Source organism: Sturnira hondurensis, unplaced genomic scaffold (genome assembly GCF_014824575.4).
Source record: "Sturnira hondurensis isolate 20B ecotype Veracruz unplaced genomic scaffold, ASM1482457v3 Scaffold0006413, whole genome shotgun sequence".
NCBI lineage: Eukaryota > Metazoa > Chordata > Mammalia > Chiroptera > Phyllostomidae > Sturnira > Sturnira hondurensis.
This window is the reverse complement of record NW_028079044.1, coordinates 52,310,523-52,329,142: the sequence shown is the minus strand read 5'-3', so window position 1 is coordinate 52,329,142 and position 18,620 is coordinate 52,310,523. Positions and strand designations below refer to the sequence as shown.

At 60.5% G+C, this 18,620-nt stretch overlaps 1 protein-coding gene across 2 annotated transcripts in view; it reads left to right on the top strand.

Annotated features, from left to right (window-relative positions):
* SLC45A4 (solute carrier family 45 member 4) overlaps positions 1–18,620 on the top strand; it is a 51,090-nt gene that overhangs the window by 13,195 nt on the left and 19,275 nt on the right. Inside the window, exons 1-2 of one of the 2 annotated variants that reach the window (XM_037048622.1) lie at positions 6,478–6,628; positions 17,236–17,346. The gene's annotated coding sequence lies outside the window, so the exon portion shown is untranslated. Of the gene's footprint in view, positions 1–6,477; positions 6,629–17,235; positions 17,347–18,620 lie in introns of those variants that run through there. The other variant, XM_037048621.1, reaches the window with a different exon arrangement.

The window sequence follows — 18,620 nt, the reverse complement described above, 5'->3', positions numbered from 1 at the left end:
CTGCTCCCGGGAAGCACTCCCAGACCTCCAGCTGCGGGCTCAGTGGGGCTGGTACCCTCTGGGACCCTGCAGTCCCCCAGGGGGAGCAGGGTGCTCTGTGCTCAGGCACGCTGCGGGGGGTGTTCGCTGGGGAGAGCTGGAGTGCTGGGGGCAGTGGGGGTTGGAGGGCGGTGGTCAGAAAGGAGCTACAGAGATGTCTGAGGCCTAGAGCGCCCTGGGTGTGACCCCCCCCCCCCCATAGGCAACACAGGGCAGGAGAGGCGTGGTCGCCATGCACTCTGCCCAGGGCCCTTCCTGTCTGGCCGCCAGTTGGAGTGCCAGGTGTCCCCAGCCTAGTGGCCTTTGGGGGGTGTGGTGACAGGTGACACAGGACTTTTTATGATGAGTTTTTTTCTTGAGAGACTTATCAGATGCCCACGAGAAAACCTCTGTGACCAAACACATGAATAGTCTTCATGTTTGTACTTAGCTGCCTTTAACTGGCTGTTCAGCCAGCTAGGACAGGAGGCCAGCACCCCAGCCTGGCCCTGGGGCTGTTTCTCGGCAGGAATTGGCAATCCAGAGGTACTGGATTGGCCGGGGGCTGGCGGGGGGCGGCCGAGGAATGTGGCCCCGGCAGAGGCTGCACAGGGGTGGGCACTGCAGTTCTTGCCCTGCGTGCGGTTGTCGCCTCCTGGAAACACCTTTAGCCCCCGGGTGACCTCACCTGGGAGGCTGGCAGGGCAGCTGAGTCAGGGTGCCGTAAATTGTATCTGCAGGGGAGGTTTGTTAGCTTCGGTTACAGCTTCTCCCTGTTAACGGTAGCCTTGATGAGGGAGTGCCCCGGGCCGAGTTTACAGCCACCTATTAGAGGCTTCCTGCCGGCCCTGCGGCCCTCTCCCGGCGTGAGGTCTTCAGGGGTAGGATTGAAGCTTGGAGCAGGCGAGACTCATGTCCTCAGGGTCACGCTCTGCTGCCTGTGCCTCTCTGGTCCTCCGTGTCCTGGGCCACCACCCTCAGGGAAGGGAGGGCCCGTAGATGGTGTGGACGTGGAGCCAACACGGGCGTGTCACTCTAGCTTGGCGTCTTCCCCACTGGTGCTTGTGGTCTGCGAAAAGCAGCTGCTTCTGCTTTCCCCACGGTCGCAGGCTCACGGGAGTCTGGGGGCCACTCTCCCAGACCCCCCAGAGTCACCTGAGCAGGCCCAGGCTCCTGCCGCTCCGTCCTTGGAGCGCCTCGTCCTTGCAGGCCCTCAGGGGGGAGACTCGATTTGGAACGCTGCTCCTGGTCCACTCCCCTGTTGTGGGACGGAGCAGTGTGGTCTGAGCAGACTCTTGCTTACAGGTGCGAGTAAGGAGCCCTCCCAGGCGTACTGGCCCACCACATGTGAGCGACTTGGGGTGGGGGCTGCAGAGGGCGGGCCCAGTGAGGGCGGGCTGACTGCCTGTGCCAAAGCCACCACAGTTCCCTCTTCTGTTCCCAAGACCCATTTCTAGAAGGAGGGGGAGGGAGAGGCAGATCATGAGCCAGACTCCACCTCCCCACAACAGGGTGGGGGGGTCCCAGAGGGCCAGAGCCAGGCCTGTCTCCCTCGTGCCTTTGAGGCAGCTCCGACCCACAAAATGCGGGGCGGGTGCAGGGTGGTTGGGGCTTCCCCAAGCAGCTGCTGGCCTCTTGGGCCAGGTGTGCGGTTAGTGCTGGGGAGGAGCCACCCGGGACTTCCCACCACCCTCCCTGCACGAGACACCCCCCGCCTCATGCTGGGGGGAGGGTGTGGCCTAAGAAGCGGTGTCTCGGGGGGCACCCAGTCTGTGGACTGATGGGGGATTCTGCCAGCACTGAGGGTGCTCCCTCCGAATTGTGGCTCAGACATACCCCTGGGCATCTCCAGGGTTTTCCGGGGAGGACAAGGGCCTCCTGTCTGCAGACAGGACTGCTGGAGGAGCCGCGGCCTCAGGAGCAGGGCCCACATTTGCGGTGGCTGCAGCTCCCTCTGCCTGCTGGTGTTCTGTGCCGCCCTCTGCCACCTCCTGGGTCCGTCTGTCCGGGCACTCTGTGTTTTCCTGTCTGGTCTGTCTGCCTCAGCAATGTCTCCACGTGCACATGGCAGCACTGGCCAGAGTGCTGGCCTCTCGGGTCCAGAGGCAAGTCTGCTTGAGGCAGGCTGCTGTGTTGGGACCGTGTGTTTCATATTCCTAGTGGGTTCTTCTGTGGAAGAATGGGCCACGCCCAGCCCACCCCGAGGGGGATCAGAGATGGGCAGTGAAGGCCGTGTGAGGCTGCAGGGCTGAGGGGAAGCACCTGTGCGCCAGTGCCAGGTGGGCAGAGTTTATGGGCTCAGCTCAGATGCTCAGCAGAGGTCTGTGGTCTGTGCGGCACCCTGACCCACGGGAAGCCTGTGGTGACATGGAGTGTGGGGGTGGTGTTGGGGACATCAGGCTGAGGGCCTGCAGTGAAGGTAGGAACTGCCACCCCCTTGTCACTCACTGAGCATTGGCCGTGGGGAGGTGGAGGGAGGGGCCCTTCTCTGACCTGGGCCTGGGGCGCTCCGTGGGCTGTGGTTTTCTCCTGGGGTGGGGAGGGGCGCAGGCACCTCCCCGCGTCTCACCTTTCACGGGGCACAGTCCGCCATGGCCGCCGTCGTGTTGGTTTGGGGTTTTTACTCCCTGGGAGAGCTCTGCCCTAACCAAATAAACACAACAGAGCCACTTTGGGCCGCTGGCCAAAGGAGAAATATTTTGGATCTGGTGACCTTTTTCTTTGGGTTACCATTCGCTGTGGAAGGTTTGACCCGTATTCCATTTCAGAATAGGGGGAACAGCTTATTTTTCAGAGTGGCAAATAAGGAAAAGAATGAAACATCTTAGAGCCTGTCTCCAGAGGTCCCCGCCCCGGGAGGAACGTGTTTACAGACGCCAGACGTCCTCCCAGCTCTGGCCAACTTTCCACCCCGAGGTGGCGGGGCGCGCGGAGCCGGGCCCTCCTCCCCCGCTGGGAGCCAGACCGCAGGGCCGTGAGCACACCTGTGCGGAGACCCTGGCCCCGCCCTCCCTGTCGAGGCCTGACCTCAGTGCTTCTCCAAGGTGGCAGGTCGCTGGCGTCACTGAACTCCAGGGCCAAGTGCTCACAGGCTTCATTGGGAGCCGGGATGGGAAGGTGGACGTGAAGACGTCCATGACTTTGCTTGTCTTGTGGAGACACGTGCTTCCCGGGAACGTGTTTGAGATTGCACAGCTGAGGGGGTCTGCGTGACTCAGGACCCCCGCGCCCGGCCCGGCCTCTGGTTTGCTGCTGCCTGGTGCCCGGGCCTGGCTCCCCCGCGGCACCGCCAGAGCCCATCCTCAGGCCCGGGTGGCAGCTGTGCAGACGCCTGTTTGCTGTACCTTCAAGATGCGGGGCAGTGGCCAAGGGAAGGTTGCAGAAGCTTTGTTGCCCTTCACCCCGAGGCCCGGGGACCGCCTGGAGCGGAGGCTGCACTGCTGTGGACGCCTGGGACTCGGAGGAGTCAAGGCATTCTGGCTGTGGTGTCAAGAGCTTTCTCGCTGGGCCTCTGTGGGGCCTTCCACGCCTACCTGTCGCAGGCTTTGGGCTGAGAGGGGGACCTGGGGCACTGGACCCAGGGCTACCAGATGGCTCTGCGTCAGCTCAGAATGGGCAGCAGGGGGCACTGGGTGGTGAGGTTGCCGTAGTGGCAAGGCTTATGGCAAGCTGCGGTCCCAGCACACAGACATCCTCACGGTGGTCGGCTGGTTTGTGAACCCTCCCTGTGCCTGTGGCTCTGGCCAGAAACACCCACTGGCCACCTAGCACCGGGTCTGGGTGGAGGCCAGCTAGCAGATCTGCTTGGTGTCTGGGCCCAGCCCCCGCTGTGGACTGTGGGAGGCCGGGGTAAAGTCCCGCAGACCTGATTCTGCCCCCCCCCAACTCCAGCCCCACCCAGCTTCTCCCAGGCACCCCAGCAAGAAAGAACCTTGGAGTTCTAGGAGGAAAATACATTAGCTTGGCCCCAAACCTGTGGCCGCTTCTCCCAGTGCCAAGGGGCCCAGCAAACTGGTGACACATTGTCCCAAACACAGAGGCTGCCCCCATGGGAGGCTGTCTGCTCTGTGAAGCCATGGCCTTGGACCATGAGTAGGAGCAGCTGGCTGTTTTGGAGGGTTGAGGGAACTGGAGCAGGAGGGGCTGAGCTGGGCACAGAATTCTGGGTGCCCCTCCTGTCCTGGCCATCCTTGTGCTAGGGACAGAAGTGAGGGGCCTGACCCTCTTTAAGATGAGGGACTGCGGGGGACTCCACGCTGCTGCCGCTGCCAGCCGGGCAGGGCTGCGGCTGCAGGCGGAGATGGGGCAGCCTGGAGGGCGAGGGCGGGCCCACAGGCTGAGGAGACCCGTGTCACCAGTCACGGATGCAGCGAGTGGCATGTTGGTAGCTTCTTGCCAGCACTGGTGAACACACGGAAGGCGGCCCGTGTGTTTGCAGAGCCTTGTGTGTCCCGGGCAGGGCTGCCCTGAGCTCCTCCAGGCCGCCTCTGTCTCTGAGCTTGAGCCTGCTTACGGTCAGATGACTGTCCCCTGTCCAGAGGGGCCCGGGTTTGTCGGGTCTGCACTCCTGCCCCTCCCCGTTCTTGGTGGCCCCTTTCTGGCTTCCCAGCCCTGAGTTTGCTGCACAGGCAGGCTGAGTCCCCTGTGCTGCCCATGGTGGGTGTCCCCGTCACCAGGAAGTGCCTTCCACAGGCGGGCGAGCCAGCTGTCCTGCCCCTGTGGAAGACCAGCTGGGGCCTGGGCTGCGTCCCGGCGCAGGCCTGGGCTTCCCAGTGTGGCCCCCATGGCTTCGCAGTTCTGGGAGAGGGCTCCCATCAGCCCTCCTCCCCCAGCTTTAGGCGCCTCAGTGGGACCCTGTCCTAGGCCACGAGGTGCTGTGTGTGGCCCACTGCCCGCTGTCCAGCCTGCTCTCCAGCCCTCCCAGGGCCGGGAGGGGTGTGCAGAGGCCCAGGGGCTGCAGCCACACATCGAGCGCGCCCCAGACACTGCCCTGGCCAGATGCGCACGGCTTCTGGTAAACTGAGGGGAAACACTCAACCTAAGTTTGGGGTTTAAAAAATTATTCCTGTTAGTGGCAACTCTGGGCGCAGACCCCCATTGCACCGATGGCGTCGTCACCACCAGGTGACCCTTTCTTCTGGCCCTCATGCAGCTTGAGAGGTAGTTTGGTGGCCTTGTCCCCCGCGAGCGTGCTCCACTCCCCTGTGCCATCCACCTGCCCGCCTCGTGTCCCAAGCGCCACGCCACAGAGCCTGGTGCCGATGAGCCGGGGACTCGACTCCCTGGGAGGTTTTCAGCCTCCGGCCCGAGGCCCCCGGGCGAAGCCACTCTGTACTGCAGGTGGAGGGCACAGGGCAGCCCGGGAGCGCCCTGTGGCTGTGGCCCAGGCCCCTCGTGCAGATGGGGACTGGGGTGAGGGCAGTGGGAGGCGTGGCTGCTGCAGGCAGCTTGGCTGCCATTTCTCAACAGTGCTCCCTGCAGTCAGGTGAAGAAGCCAGACTCGTCCAAGTGCACCACAGGGAACAGGGTGCTTGGCGCTGCAGGGTTTCAGGGCCTGGTAGTGGGACCCTGGCTGGGCCTGACCTCCACCCCCTGCCCTGCCTCGTGACCCGGAAGTTGCTCATGGTTGCACTGGGTGGTCACTCGCTGAGGAAGCCCTTCATGCCACCGGTGCTGTGCCTGGCTTTGCTCCGGGTTTGCTTCCGGTTCCGTGGGGGCGCAGGCCCTGGTATGGAATGCGAAGAGCTCTCCCAGGTGATGTCCTTAACGTTAGTGTGGCATCTGGAGTCAGTGGTGAGAAATGGCCGCACAGGTCCACCTGCGACACGCCCACCCAGCCTGGCCACGTGTGGGGGTGGCTGCCTCGGGCAGGTCCATGTGGCATGCATCTTGGTCTTCATCCCAGCAGTCACCACAAGATCTCTCCTCTTAATCGGTTCTGTTTGCCAGTCCTGTCTGCTGGGGGGGGGGGGAGCTGGAGCTGCGGCCCTGTCCTCCCTGCTGGGCCCCCGGTGGCCCAGGGCGAGGTCACAGGAGGCAGCTGCAGCCAGGCCCTGCCACGCTCGGGCCTAGGCTGCTCCTTCTCCTTTTCTTTCAAAAACCGCTTCCTTGGCAGCTTTCGCTTCTCTTGTAGGCAGGAACCAAGCTAATATTTATCCTGCAAAGTATCCTAAAAATGCGGGGGGCGAGTGTTTGCAGAGAACTTGATCAGTCTCTGAAAGGGAGTCATTGTTGCCGTGATAAACTGAGGCACTGTTTACAGAGGCCAGATTGTGTTTGAACTTGCAACCTTCAGCTCAACAGTTAGTTTTTGTTAGCAGATAGACTCACTCCCCGTCCTTGTAAAGAGCTCTTTATCACGTCCGTGTTTGTTTGTTCCTTGTTTGTTCCTGGCAAGTGTCTGCACGGGCCGGGGGAGGGAGGGTGGCGGGCGTACATTCAGGTGCCACTCAGCTCACTTTACGACTGGCAGGCTTCTGCAGAATGTGACTTTTGTGCTTGGAGCCCTGCCTCTGTGTGAGTTGTCCCTTTAAAACTGGACACACCTCTGTCCAGAGGAAACGTGTGCTTCACTGTGAGAGAAAAGGGGGTGTGGACCCCAGAGTTCGGGGTGGGTAGAGGGTCCTGGCTGCGAGTGGCCGGGAGTTTGAGGTCTGAAGGACTATGACAGTGACAGTGAACTTAAGCCTTAAAAAAAAAAAAGTCTAGTAAAAGCCTTTTCTGAGGCTGTCACTTCTCAATGAAAGGAGCCACTTTCTGGAGCGAATCAAAACCTGTGTCCTCTGCCCGGTGGCCCTCCTTGCAGACAATGTGCAGAGATGCTGCCTGGTGGGCTGGAGTGGGTGTGGCCTGGCTGAGCCCCGACCACTGCTGGGGCAAGGCACGGAGCAGGTGGCCAGGCAGGCGGGGTGGGCACAGGTGTGGGTGGAAGGAGGTGGAAATGGTGTCAGCGCAGCCCAGAGATGGGACTCTGCAGGGTGTCTACAGGGACAGTCCCGGTGATGGGGGGCCGGCAGGACTGGTGAGAGGGGGGTCCAGAGGCAAGTCGGACTTTACCAGGGCTGGGAGTGGGGGGGGGGGTGTCAGGCTGGGCTCTGGAGCAGGGCCCAGGGCCAGAGCCAGGGCACTGGAGGCCTGCTGAGTTTGCCCGGCCCCATCCAGCAGGTCGAAGTGGTCCCCGCCTGAGCACGGCCCCGACACCCCTGCAGCCCTGTTTGTGCTCTGTTCAACCTGACCGCAGCTGGAGCCGCACTTCCTCCTGGGTCAGCTGACTCATCCTGTCCTGCCGACTTGCCACGCCTCTCCTGTCCCTGCCTCTTTCTGCTTGCCTGTCTCTTCCCACCTCCTGACTCATTCCCAGAGCCGGGCATGTGGGCAGCATTCCGTGCTGCGGCTGGCCGTGTGTGGCCCCCATCTCCCAGCCATCCCCACGCTGCTGCACCGGTGGGTTTTCATCCCTGCCCAAGCTCCAGGGTTTCAGCATCCACATCGAAAAGAGTATTGGTTGGCCAGATTCGTTCTGGGGGTGCCCTGGGTTCCCAGGGGGAAGCACCCTCTTTTCTGCTACCGTGACTTCCAGGCCACCTTCCAGATGGGTGTTCCCCAGTACGACACTGACTTCCCATCCTGGTAAAGTGTGCCTCCAAGGAAAATCACCGTCAGAAAGGGGTGTGGTTCCTTGGCAGTAAGCACACCCACACTGTTGCACAACTGTCCCCGTGCTCCGCCTCCAGAACTTGCTCCTCTGCCCACTCGGAGGGAGACTCTGCTGTCCCCGACTTTATGGGAAGTCCATTCTAACCTCTGGGTGCTGTGTCTGCACGCTCAGCCCCGCTGCCCAGAGGCTGGCCTGAGTCTTGGCCGGGCGTTTCCGGTGGGAGGCGCACCCAGCCTACTTGAAGTCCCGTCGTGGCGGCCATCTGGACCCTCTGGTTGCTCCAAGCTGACCAGCAGTGTCCAGTGTCTCTCTCTGCTTGGGTTTCAGTCAGCGGGTCCTGGGCTTCGCTGTCATGAGTGTCTATCCAGCTCAGCGGCAGGGCGTTGCTGTCTGGGAAAGCGGGTGGCCTTGGTGTCTGTGGCCTCCTGCCTGCACAGCAAGCCCGCGTGTCTCACAAACCAGCAGCAGGACACGCACTGTCCCCTGTGGGTGTTATGTTCTGGGAGGCGGCATGTGGACTTACGGCATGCTTGGATCCACCCAGCCCTTCCAGGGCCTCCTGGCTGGCGGGCGCCGGGGATTGTGGCCCTCCTTTGTGGCTTGGGCACTCGTGGCCGGCGCTGGCTCACAGACAGCAGTCCAAGCCTGGAGGACAGGGCTCAGGCTGGCGTCAGCACCCGCAGGGTAATGAGTTGGGGGGTGCCTGTTGGTGTTTTCAGCTGAGACACCCCAGTGAGACCTTCGGCCTGGAGAGTCCGGGGCTGCCGAGCAGCAGGCGGGGGAGGGTGTTGGCAGAGCACCTCAGCTCCACAGCCCGGCCCTGGTGCAGGGCTTCTCTCGTCTCTCGGCCTGGAGAAAATAGGGGGGACTGGTTGACTCCTGTTTCTCCTTGATGGGCACTGTGCCCAGCAGCCCAGGCCAACCCCAAGCTAGCCCACGTACAGAGCATTGTGGGAAAATCCGGGAAGAACTGCACCTGGCCCTGTGGGTAGGGTGGTACTTGACTCCAGTCCAGTGGGGAGGAGGCTGAATACAGCTGCGTGAAGTCTGAGCCACAAGAGGGTGATGGGGCTGCTGAAGGCAAAGTCCTGTCACTGCGACTGAGACCTGGAGGAGGTGCCAGGGGAAGCACCCCGCCAGGGACCCAGCAGGAGTGGATAGTCCCTGGGTGCCAGAGCGAGGGACGGGCTGCAGAACCCACAGTCCCTGTCACTTCAGTCCTGCTGTCGGATGGGGGCGGCCTCCAGGCTGCGTCTCGGTAACCAGCCTCAGGTCTTTGACAGCTCCGTGGGCCTGCCACCTGCCCTCACTGAGTCCAAAGGTGGCTTTCAGGCCTCTGTCCTCCCCCCAGGAATCCCCGAGTCTGCCCCTCTCAGGGACGGTTTGGCGTGGCCAGCCTCGCCGTCAACAGTCTTGGCCATCTGAGATTTGGCGTTGTAAAGCACGGCTGAGCGTCACACCACATAACGTGAGGCATCCCCGTCTCAGCCACAGTTCCTGGCTCGCCACTCCACAGACCCTCGGGGTTTCCGGGTGTGGAGACTGGTAAAGGGGTCTTCTGGTATGTGAATGAGGTGACTTGCAGAGCACCCAATGGTGGGGCTGGTGCCAGGAGAGCCAACCGTGTGATGAGGGGACTGGAACCTTCAGACCCATCCCCACCCCCTAACTCTGCGGCTAGGGGGAGGGGCTGGAGGTGGCGTTTGGTAGCCAGTGGCCCAGTGACTCAGGACTAGTGATGAGCCTCTGGGCAGAGCCCGAGGACAGCTCCTCTGTCTGTGGGACTGGACTGCGCCAACATGCCAGCATGCTGGGCCCCGGGCTCTGTGAGGACAGGGACCCCCTTGTTAGGGCCCCGCCCCGTGCACCTTTCCGTTGGGCTGTCCGTCTGTATCCATCCTTCACTGCTCTTCAGACCAAATCAGTACTCTGGTGAGTAAATGGCGTCTCCTGAGTTTTGCGAGCCTTTCTGGCAAAGTCTTGGAACCCAAGGAAGCGGTCCCGGGGCCCTGTCTCTGATTTGTAGCCCGCTGGTCGGAAGCACAGCTGGCCTGGGCGCTGGCGCAGCCCCTGCAGGGGAGGGCAGCCGGCCCTTTGCCTGTGAACCTGACTCTGTCTCTGGGGAGGCAGTGTCAGAATCGAGCTATCTCTGCTCGCCCTGCCAGGGTCTGGGAGCTGCTCGTGGTGTGGGGAAGTCTCCGCGCACGATGCAGGGCGGCCGGGAACCCCGTTTTAAGGGGGAGCACACGTTTGAGGGCTTGTGGTGTCGAGAGAACTCCAGTTTTCCAGAAGGCACATGCGACGGGGCTGAGCCGTCCAAGTTCATTCCCGCAGCGACGGTGCTGCGTGGACCGGCCACGCCGGCTCTCCACGATGCTATGGATGCGCCCCTTCTGAATAGCCGACTTCTCCAGGTCGTGGGAGAACAGGTCGTTGGCTACTAAACAGAAAATCGGGGCCCCCAGGTTAAGGGGGCTACTTGTCTCTGGAGGAGGGGGTGATCTGCGGGTTCATAGTCTCATGTACGGAGTTAAGGAAACTTGGAACGGCCCCTGCCTCCCCCGACCCCTGTGCTGTTCCGGAGGAGCTGTCATCCCTGCACCTGGCCACCAGCCTGAGTGGGACAGGGTGGGAGACAGAGCAGGGCCGGGGCGGGGGCTGGGGGCGCCTGGGAGACTCGAGAGATGCTGAGGAGTGTGGCCTTGGGTGATTTTCTTTGCTGAGCAAAGCCACAGTGTCCGCAAAAGGTGCAGCCCGGCTCCCCAGCCTCTGCCCCACTGACCTGTGACCCCAGCCTCAGGTGCTCGGGGAGGTTGGTGAGGGACAGCATGTCCTGTATCCTCCTGGAAAGGAGTCGTCAGTTTGCCCCCAGATAAAGCCATGCGTAAGTTCTCTTCGTTCATCAAAAATTTACCTTAAAAAAAAAAAACGCCTGTTTTGATTTTGACATTTTTAAAATATATTTCATACTTCCCCTCTTTAAAAATATTGACATTTTTTGTTTACCTGTGGGCCATAATTCAAATAATTCCGTGCCGTCAGACCATCATTAAGTTGTTTCCAGTTTTCAGTTTCGCTCAGCGCCCTTCCTCACTTGGGATAAATCCAGAGTCTGGAACCTGCTTCCATTGGGCTCTAGGTATCAGCACTGTGCAGAGGGCTCACCACACCCCGCCGCCTTCGGTGGCATTGGCTAACCACGCTCGTGTCTCTGAGGTCAGCTCTTGGTCACACATGTGCAGCACGAGGGGTCTCTGCTCTGCCACATCACCTGGTTGTCGGGAGTGGCCGCTGGCACCTCGCCTTTCTGCCCCATGTCCTGAGCGATGGAGACAGGTTTACCGGCACCTGACCTGGTGCCAAGACGAGTGGCTGGGCACGAGGAGCAGTGCCGGTTTACCCAGGGCCGGCAGCGGTTGCTCGCTGGGCAGCTAGGGCGGGTGCTGAAGCTCAGTCCCCCTGGTGGCCGGGCGGGCGGCCGGGGTTCTGGGAGCTGCGCAGTGTGGAGCTGCTGCTTGTTGCCATGGCAGCCAAAGCTTCATTCTCTCTCAAGTGGCTTCAGCAAGCAACAAGGGCGAGGAACATGGAGAAAGGGAGAGAAAAAAACCTTCACTGATTTTTAACTAAAAAACAAAAACTGCCCCCTTCTACTCAGCCAATTGTGCAAATCAAGGAGCCCTGCATAAAGGTCGGGCGGAAAGCGAGGAAGCACGTCTGTCCGTGGGCTGGCAGGGGGCAAACGTGGCAGAGGCGGTTTTCGGGGGCAGTTTGTCCTTACTCCATGTGACTTCCCCTAAATGAGCTTCTGGTGGGGCCGTGCACCTCGCCCCATGTGTTTTGGTTACATGAGCGTCTCAGCAGGACAGGAAGACGGGCTGTATCCGAAACGGCACTGACCTGCCCCCTTCCTACATTTTAGGAAGTGGGCCAGGGAGCGCCTTGCCGTGGTGCAGGGCTGAAACTGCTTCCTGTCATCTGGGCTGTCACGAGCTTGCCCACTTGGCCTCAGTCTGCTGTTCTGCTTATTGCGGCGTGGCCGTGCAGGTGCTGCAGGGGCGGCGGGGTGGTGGCCCTGCCGGGCAGGTCTGGGCAGGGCGCGGGCGGGGTAGGGCGCGGGGCGGTCTGTGCCTGCGGCCCGTGCGCAGTGCCGGTGGCTGTGCGGGCATGCTGCGGTGTCTGCTGGAGGGAAGCAGGGCCTTCTGCTGGCTTCTGGAGTGGGGTCAGGTGGTGCGCTCACCTGGGGGCTGGCTCTTCTCTCCCATTCAGTTCCCACGCCGTAAGGGCCTGTTCTAGAGGTGCGGTTTTAGAGATTTGGACAGGCTTATGACCCTGGGAATGTGCAGCCAAGCCCTGTCCTGGTGGCCCTAGGGTTTTCCAGTTGGACACTGGCTCTGTTGGCAATTCTGGCATCTTCCTTTGCGGACGGAAAAGTGGTGTCTGGTACCAGGTGAACCAGCAAAGAACATCAGGACCCCAGAGGTGGGCGTGTTAATCTTGGGTGCTCGGCCACTGGAAGGTCAGTGTCCACAGACACCCCTTGGTGCCTTTCAGGAGGTCCCGACTCCTCTCCCACCAAGCGTGCACGGTTCGCCCAGCGTGTGGGTGTGGCCTGTGGCTGTGTCTTGTGGTTCGACCCTCTATGGGGCCTCTGCGTCAGCTTTGCCCCAAGATAGCCTCAGCTGCCTCTCTCAGACCCGTCTGCGCCCCTGCGTCCCGCGCCTCTCCCCTGGCCTTGGGGTCATGGGCCTCACTGGGGCAAGACAGACCGTTACATTCATACTGCAGCTCCGGTAGGTGGTGGGACCAGAGGTGGGCCTCCATCTCCTGCCAAGGGGGACAGGAAGCCCCTGGGCTGACAAGAAGGCCTTTGGTGTCCGTGATGTACTGCTGAGAAGGCAGGCCCTGCTGCAGACTTACAGACAGCAGGGTCGCTGGTTTTCTGTCTCAGGGAGCGTGCTTCCTGTTTTGTTGCTGCTTTCTCACGGTGTCCTTACGTGGAGGAAGGGGCCAGAGGGCTCTGGGGTCTCAGAAGGGCACTAACTCCATTTGTGAGGGTCCCACCCTCCTGACCTCACCAGCCCAAACTCTCACCTACTGACCCGTCACCTTGAGGATAAAGATTTCCACACAGGTGTTTGAGGGGAGACAAATGTTGAGACTGGGTTCGTTCCCGCGGTCCTTTGCAGCTGAGGTCCCTCCGTCTTTTCACCGCATCGTAGCTCGTTTCTTTTCAGGACTGATAATGTTCCGTCGTTGTCGGGCCGGACCGCGGTTTATTTGCCCATCACCCGCGGAAAAGGCATCTTGGCTGCTTCCAGGTTTTGGCGATTCCGACCGCAGCTGCCGTGAGGGTCTGTCTGCAGGTTTTTGTGCGGACGTAAGCGTCGGCTCCTCTGGGTGAATACGAAGGAGCACATCGCTGGACCGCACGCTGAGGGCATGTTCAGTGTTGCACGAAACCCCCGCACTGTCCTCGGGGTGGCCGTCCCCCTGCACCCCACTGGCAGGAGTGGGCGCTCCTGCCGCCCCACGACCTCACCGCCACCGGGGGTGGTCAGAGTTCTGGGGCCGGGCCGTTCTGCCTCACGCGGCTCCGGCCTGAGCGTCCCTCGCGACAGAGACTCGGAACGTCCTTGCATGCGCTCATCTGCCCCTGTTTATCTTCTTTGGTGAGGTCTCCAAGTTTCTTGTCCATTTTTTAATCAAGTTGCTTATTTTTGCTCTCCTTTGTGTGTGTGTGTGTGTAATTTGGATAACAGTTCTTCATTGGTCGTGTCTTGCAAATATTTCTCCCAGGGTGTGGCTGGTCTTGTCATTCTTGTGACACACTGATTTTAGGACGGTGACCGGGGGGTTTGTCCCGTGATCTCAGGAAGTAACCTCGTAAGCAGGTCTGTTGGACACTTTCTTATCGGCCGTGTCCAGTGCACTTGGAACTTGCTTGATGTGATATCACTTGTTTTTATGCTCTTAGTCCAGCACTGTCCTCCTTGGCCACTTGCTGCTGTGGGTCTGCTCTCGGGCCTCTGTGTGGCCCGTGAGTCGTCGTCCCCACCGTGGTCAGCTGGAGAGGGCACGGCGGGTCGGTGCCAGGAAGTATGAGACACGGTCAGTAGCAGTGCCTTCGGCGGTTAACAGGTGGTGGTGTGTAGAGCCGTGTCTGAGGGTGGGCGTGTAAAACAGTGTTGCTGTTAGCATTGACCACACACCCACGGCACCCTGACCCTGCGTGTGCGCCCGTGTGCCCGTGCACACACAGTGCTGAAGTCACTACACAAGTGTGCATGGCCTCCTCTCAGACCGCCTCCCGGGGGGTGTCGGTCCCCCAATGCTGTCCAGGCATAATGTCGCTGTTGGGGATTGTAACTCTCTGGCAGAGCCTCGGGCTCGACCCGCCGTGTGGGGTGCCTGTCAGAAATGACGGCAGTCCACCTTCAGAGGACATTCCGTGTACGGCCAGCTCTTCCTCACAGCAAGTTGTAGGAAGTCACGTGTTTTGGCATCACTCGCCCTTGAACTGGAAACGGGACCATAGAGGAAGTTGTTGATTGGAACAGCCGTGGTTTCACTTGTCTGAGCGCATCTGCAAACCCCACCCAGACCGCCGCCGCTGAGCGCCCGGCCGCCGGGGTGTCTCCGGGCCTGGGCGGCCGCTCTGAGCGGTTTCTCTGGGCTCTGGAAGGCCCTGGAATAGTAGCAGCCGCAACTGCTGCCCAGCAGCCCCGGAGGCTCCCAGGTGGCCGACCGGGCATGGGCGCCTCAGAAGGAGACATTTGATGCTTTGCGACATCACAGCTGGTGCTCTAGTGCTTATAGGTGACGGCTTCCCCCCAGTTCGCGTGCTGTGAGAAGGTGACTTGGTGGGTGTCATTTCTGGGCATAAACCTAGTCTCCCGGTATCTGACTGTCCCCTGAACATGATGACGCACCTGCCCAGGTGCCTGGCTCACCCGAGCAGCCCTGCGACCCTGCCCCTGTGGCCTCCTCCTTCCTTTTCTTCTCAAAGCTGCTTTCCCTCCCTTTCCAGTGGCGCCCCCCTGGGAAGGGGCCCTGGTGGTGCTCTGGTGGCCGTGCGGTAGGGGAAGGACTTCGCACGCCTTCTCCTGGTCTTTGTGCCCAGGAACGGTGCTGCCATATGCCACTGGGGTCCTGGTGCCATGCCCCCGAGCAGGTGCTGTGGGGCAGGACCGTGAGCTTTGTCTGTGAGTTCAGCCATCAAGTCCCTCACGGTGTACCCGTGAGCGTACGGCATAACCCTCCCTCCCCCCAGTCGGGGGCTCGTTGTGTTTTGGTACTGGTTAGTAAAGCCATTGTTATAATGGCCGTAGTTTTTTGTCCTCAGACAATTAAAGAATTAGGCTATCAAATTAAAATAGATCAATAGCCTTAATTGGATAGGTAGGGACACAGGGGATTTCCCAGGGTGTTATGTTCCAGATGTTTTGTGTCTTGATATGAATTCGTGAAAGCTGACTGAATAAGTACATTTTCACTGCATGTGAATTATGTCTGAGTAACCACTTACTAGTTTTCATGTATGCAAACCTACCAGTTGGAACTGCAGGGAACAAGAAAATCCTACTGACTGTGGCACCAAAAAGAGGACTAATTAGGAAGAAACTTAAGAAATGAGCAAAACCTGCAGAAGTGCCTCGAAAGTCCTGCGGCAGCCCTCCTCAGGGGCGGGTTGGGGCTGCAGCCTGCGACAGCTGCTCCCCGGGCTGACGCCAAGGTAACGAGTCGCAGTGGAAGCGCCACGAAGCTTTCCCCCTGGGGCTCGTCAAGCTCTCAGAGTCCCCGAGCCCATGCACTGCCCCCACACAGCCCTGTGAGAGTACCCGGGGAAGGGCGGGGCCGGGAGGCAGCGGACACAGGCCAGGGGCACGCTGTGGCACGGGGGGCTGGGAGACGGAGCCACCTGTGGGTGCAGGTTCGACACCCAGTAAAGGAGGAACCCTGAAGTGCTGGGGACAGACCTAGAAAGAAATCACATTGAAACAGCCGGCTGGCCACTGGGAGAGGCGGCCGGGGCTCCTTACCTCTCACCACCACCCTCGAGTGCGGAGCAGGGCCCTGCACGGTGCCTACCAGACTTTGACAGGGACCTGCTGGCAACCGGGCCGTTGAGTGGCCTGTGTGCGTAGCATCTTGTGGGACGTGGTCCTGCTCTCCCGTGCGTTAGATTCCGATGGCGCACTCGACGTGGGACACCAACCCCGGCCCCACCCCTCACTGCAGCCTTCTGTCAGAAACGTCCAGCCAGGTCAGCATAGCCCAGTCTGTGCTCTTGACCTAGGTCTGCAGGCAGTCCCCCTTTCTCAGTGTGCGGAGCTTCAGCTGGATTTCTGAATGGTTCGTAGCAGCCCTGAAATGCTTACAAAATCCCAGGGCTTGCAAAAAGGGGTGCGGCCACAGTGGCCCCACTGGGTGACACTGGCTGATGAGTGAAGGTGCGACCCTCAAGGGGTCTGACTTTATTGGTTTAATTTTTTTTGAGGCAGGAAGCAATTAAAAACAAAAAACTATTGTGTCTTGACATAATCAATAAAATATATTTTTTCTTTTTAGATTTTATTTATCTTCAGAGGGGAAGGGAAGGAGAGAGGGAGAGAAATAATCAATGTGTGGTTGCCTCTCATGCATCCCTGCTGGGAACTGGCCTGCAACCCAGGCATGTGCCCTGACTGGGAATCGAACTGTGATCGTCTGGTTCACAGGCCCGCGCTCAATCCACTGAGCTACACCAGCTAGGGCAATAAAATATATTTTTAAAAAAACTATGGTGTCTAATGAAATACTCAGGGAAAGACAAAATGGACTCTGAATCCAGGGTCAGCCTATGGGGTCCCGGCCTTGTCTGCGCCTGGGGACAGCCGCCTCCCGCCAGGTGCAGCCACCGCCCGCCCCAGCGGGGTTTCTGAGGTCTGCCCACAGCCGCGCATCCGCTTGCAGTTCGGTGCCCGATGAGGTCCCTCCCAGTGAGTCTGCAGAGTGTCTTATTCTGTGTCTTTTCCGTAAGCAGTCATCTGTGGGTGGCAGTCAGGGGATCTTTCAGATCCGTCTCCTTGGCACTGGCTGTGCCCCGCAGGTGGCCGGGAGCCCAGCGAGCCCATGCTGATACCCTGCCTGGGTGTGGTGCTTCAGGATTTTGCCAGCTACGCTGAGTGAATGCTGATGTAAGAAATGTCCAACCCGAATAGCGCAAGTTTTAGGTTTGAATCTCTTCTTCTTTTTTTTTAATTTTCACACGAGCCTTTGCTCTGGCCCAGACCAAGGAGCTTGGATTCAAGCCGTGGTTAGTGCCAAGGCGTCCAGGGTGGCCGGTCTGCCGACTCTAAACTGGGGCTCCTGTCCACGCGTCTCTAACAAGAGCCGGCAGTCCAGCCTCGTGTCCACTTGCACTCGGAAGGGCTGCTCAGTGCTGCTTCCAGCTCAGCTCGCTCTGGAAATGTCGGCACATGCCCTCGCCGCTCGCAGAGCCGAGAGCCCCGTGGGGGGCCGTGCAGACGGGCACTGCAGAGGGAAGGTGCTAACGGTGTTTGTCGTTCTCCTTGACGTAGGTGACAGAGACACTGCCTGGGTCAGGTCTGTCTGCTCCCTGGGCCGCTGCGTCTGCGCCACTTGACGGAGGGAAGCCAGCTGTGTGAATGCCTAGGCTCCTTGACTAACAGGTAAACCCCGCACCACGCTCATACCATTCCACCAGAACTTCCGGGAGGCCCGAGCCTGGCAGCTGGCCGCCCAGATCCCCTGGGCGTGACAGCTGTGGGGGTGCGGGGGTGGCTTTCCAGTGCAGACAGTCCCTAGGAAGTACTGGCCTGCTGGTTTTCTTCGTTCATTCATTTCCTTTTCAATTCTCACCCGCGGACATGCTTACAGATTTTAGAGAGAGGGGAAGAGAGGGAGAGAGGGAGAGAAACCTCCATGGTTGACTCTTGTGGGCCCCAACCAGAGAGCATGCAACCCAGGCTTGTGCCCTGACCAGGAACTGAACCCGTGAACTTACGGTGTATGGGCGAAGCTCTAACCAACTGAGCCACACTGGTCAGGACCTTGCACTCATTCTTTCAGTGACCTTCCCAGGCTCCTGGGGTGGGGCTGGGCACAGCGGGGCTGTGGGGGCAGGTGCAGGCTGGTTGATAGGGTCTCCCAGGGGGCTTCTCCCCTGCCCTGGGTAGAGCTGTGTGCCCCCGGGGACAGGGGCTGTGAGAGCCTTCGATGGGAAGGGAGGTCAGCAGCAGTTCTGTAAGGGAGGGTGGAACCTTGAGAAGAGACTTTAGGACTGAGTGTGGTGCTCATGCAGGTAGGAGGTGGGGGTAGAGGGAGATGAAGGACACTTGGAGAGGGGAGCAGGGTGCCCAGCCCAGAAGGGTGCGTCCCTCCCTCTGCCCCCACAAACAGTACTGGGGCAGGAACGAGCCCTCAGACAGGGTCCCCCAGCACCTCGCATCACTGTCCCACCTGGCGCCCAGGACATGGGTCCCGGCCTGGCAGGCTCCTTTCTCGGAGGCGACCACGTGTATGGACAAGGTCAGAGTGGGACCCGAGTGTGCGTGGAAGCCACCCAGCAGGGCTTCAGGTGCGAGGTGGGCTCTGCCAACAAGTCAGACGGCTGCAACCGACCTCCCTGGAGCTGCTGGCCTGACTGCGTGGGGGTGCGAGGGGTCGGCTGCCGGGGCCCTGCAGACAGCATGGAGCGCGGGGCACGCCATCCAGTGCGCGTCTCCCCTTTCACCGTGTGTTTGAGGCTGGTCTTGGGACTTTGCTGGGAGACCCCCGGCACTGAAACGGAACTCCGGGGTGATGGTGTGGTCAGATGGTCCTGCTGAGTGACTGCACCCCTCGGTGCTCAGTCCTGCGCCGCCTCGGCTCATGCAGGCAAAGCGGAGAGGTCAGTCGCTCGGGGCTCGAGCGGGTTCCTCAGAGCCATGGGCGGAGCCCCGCA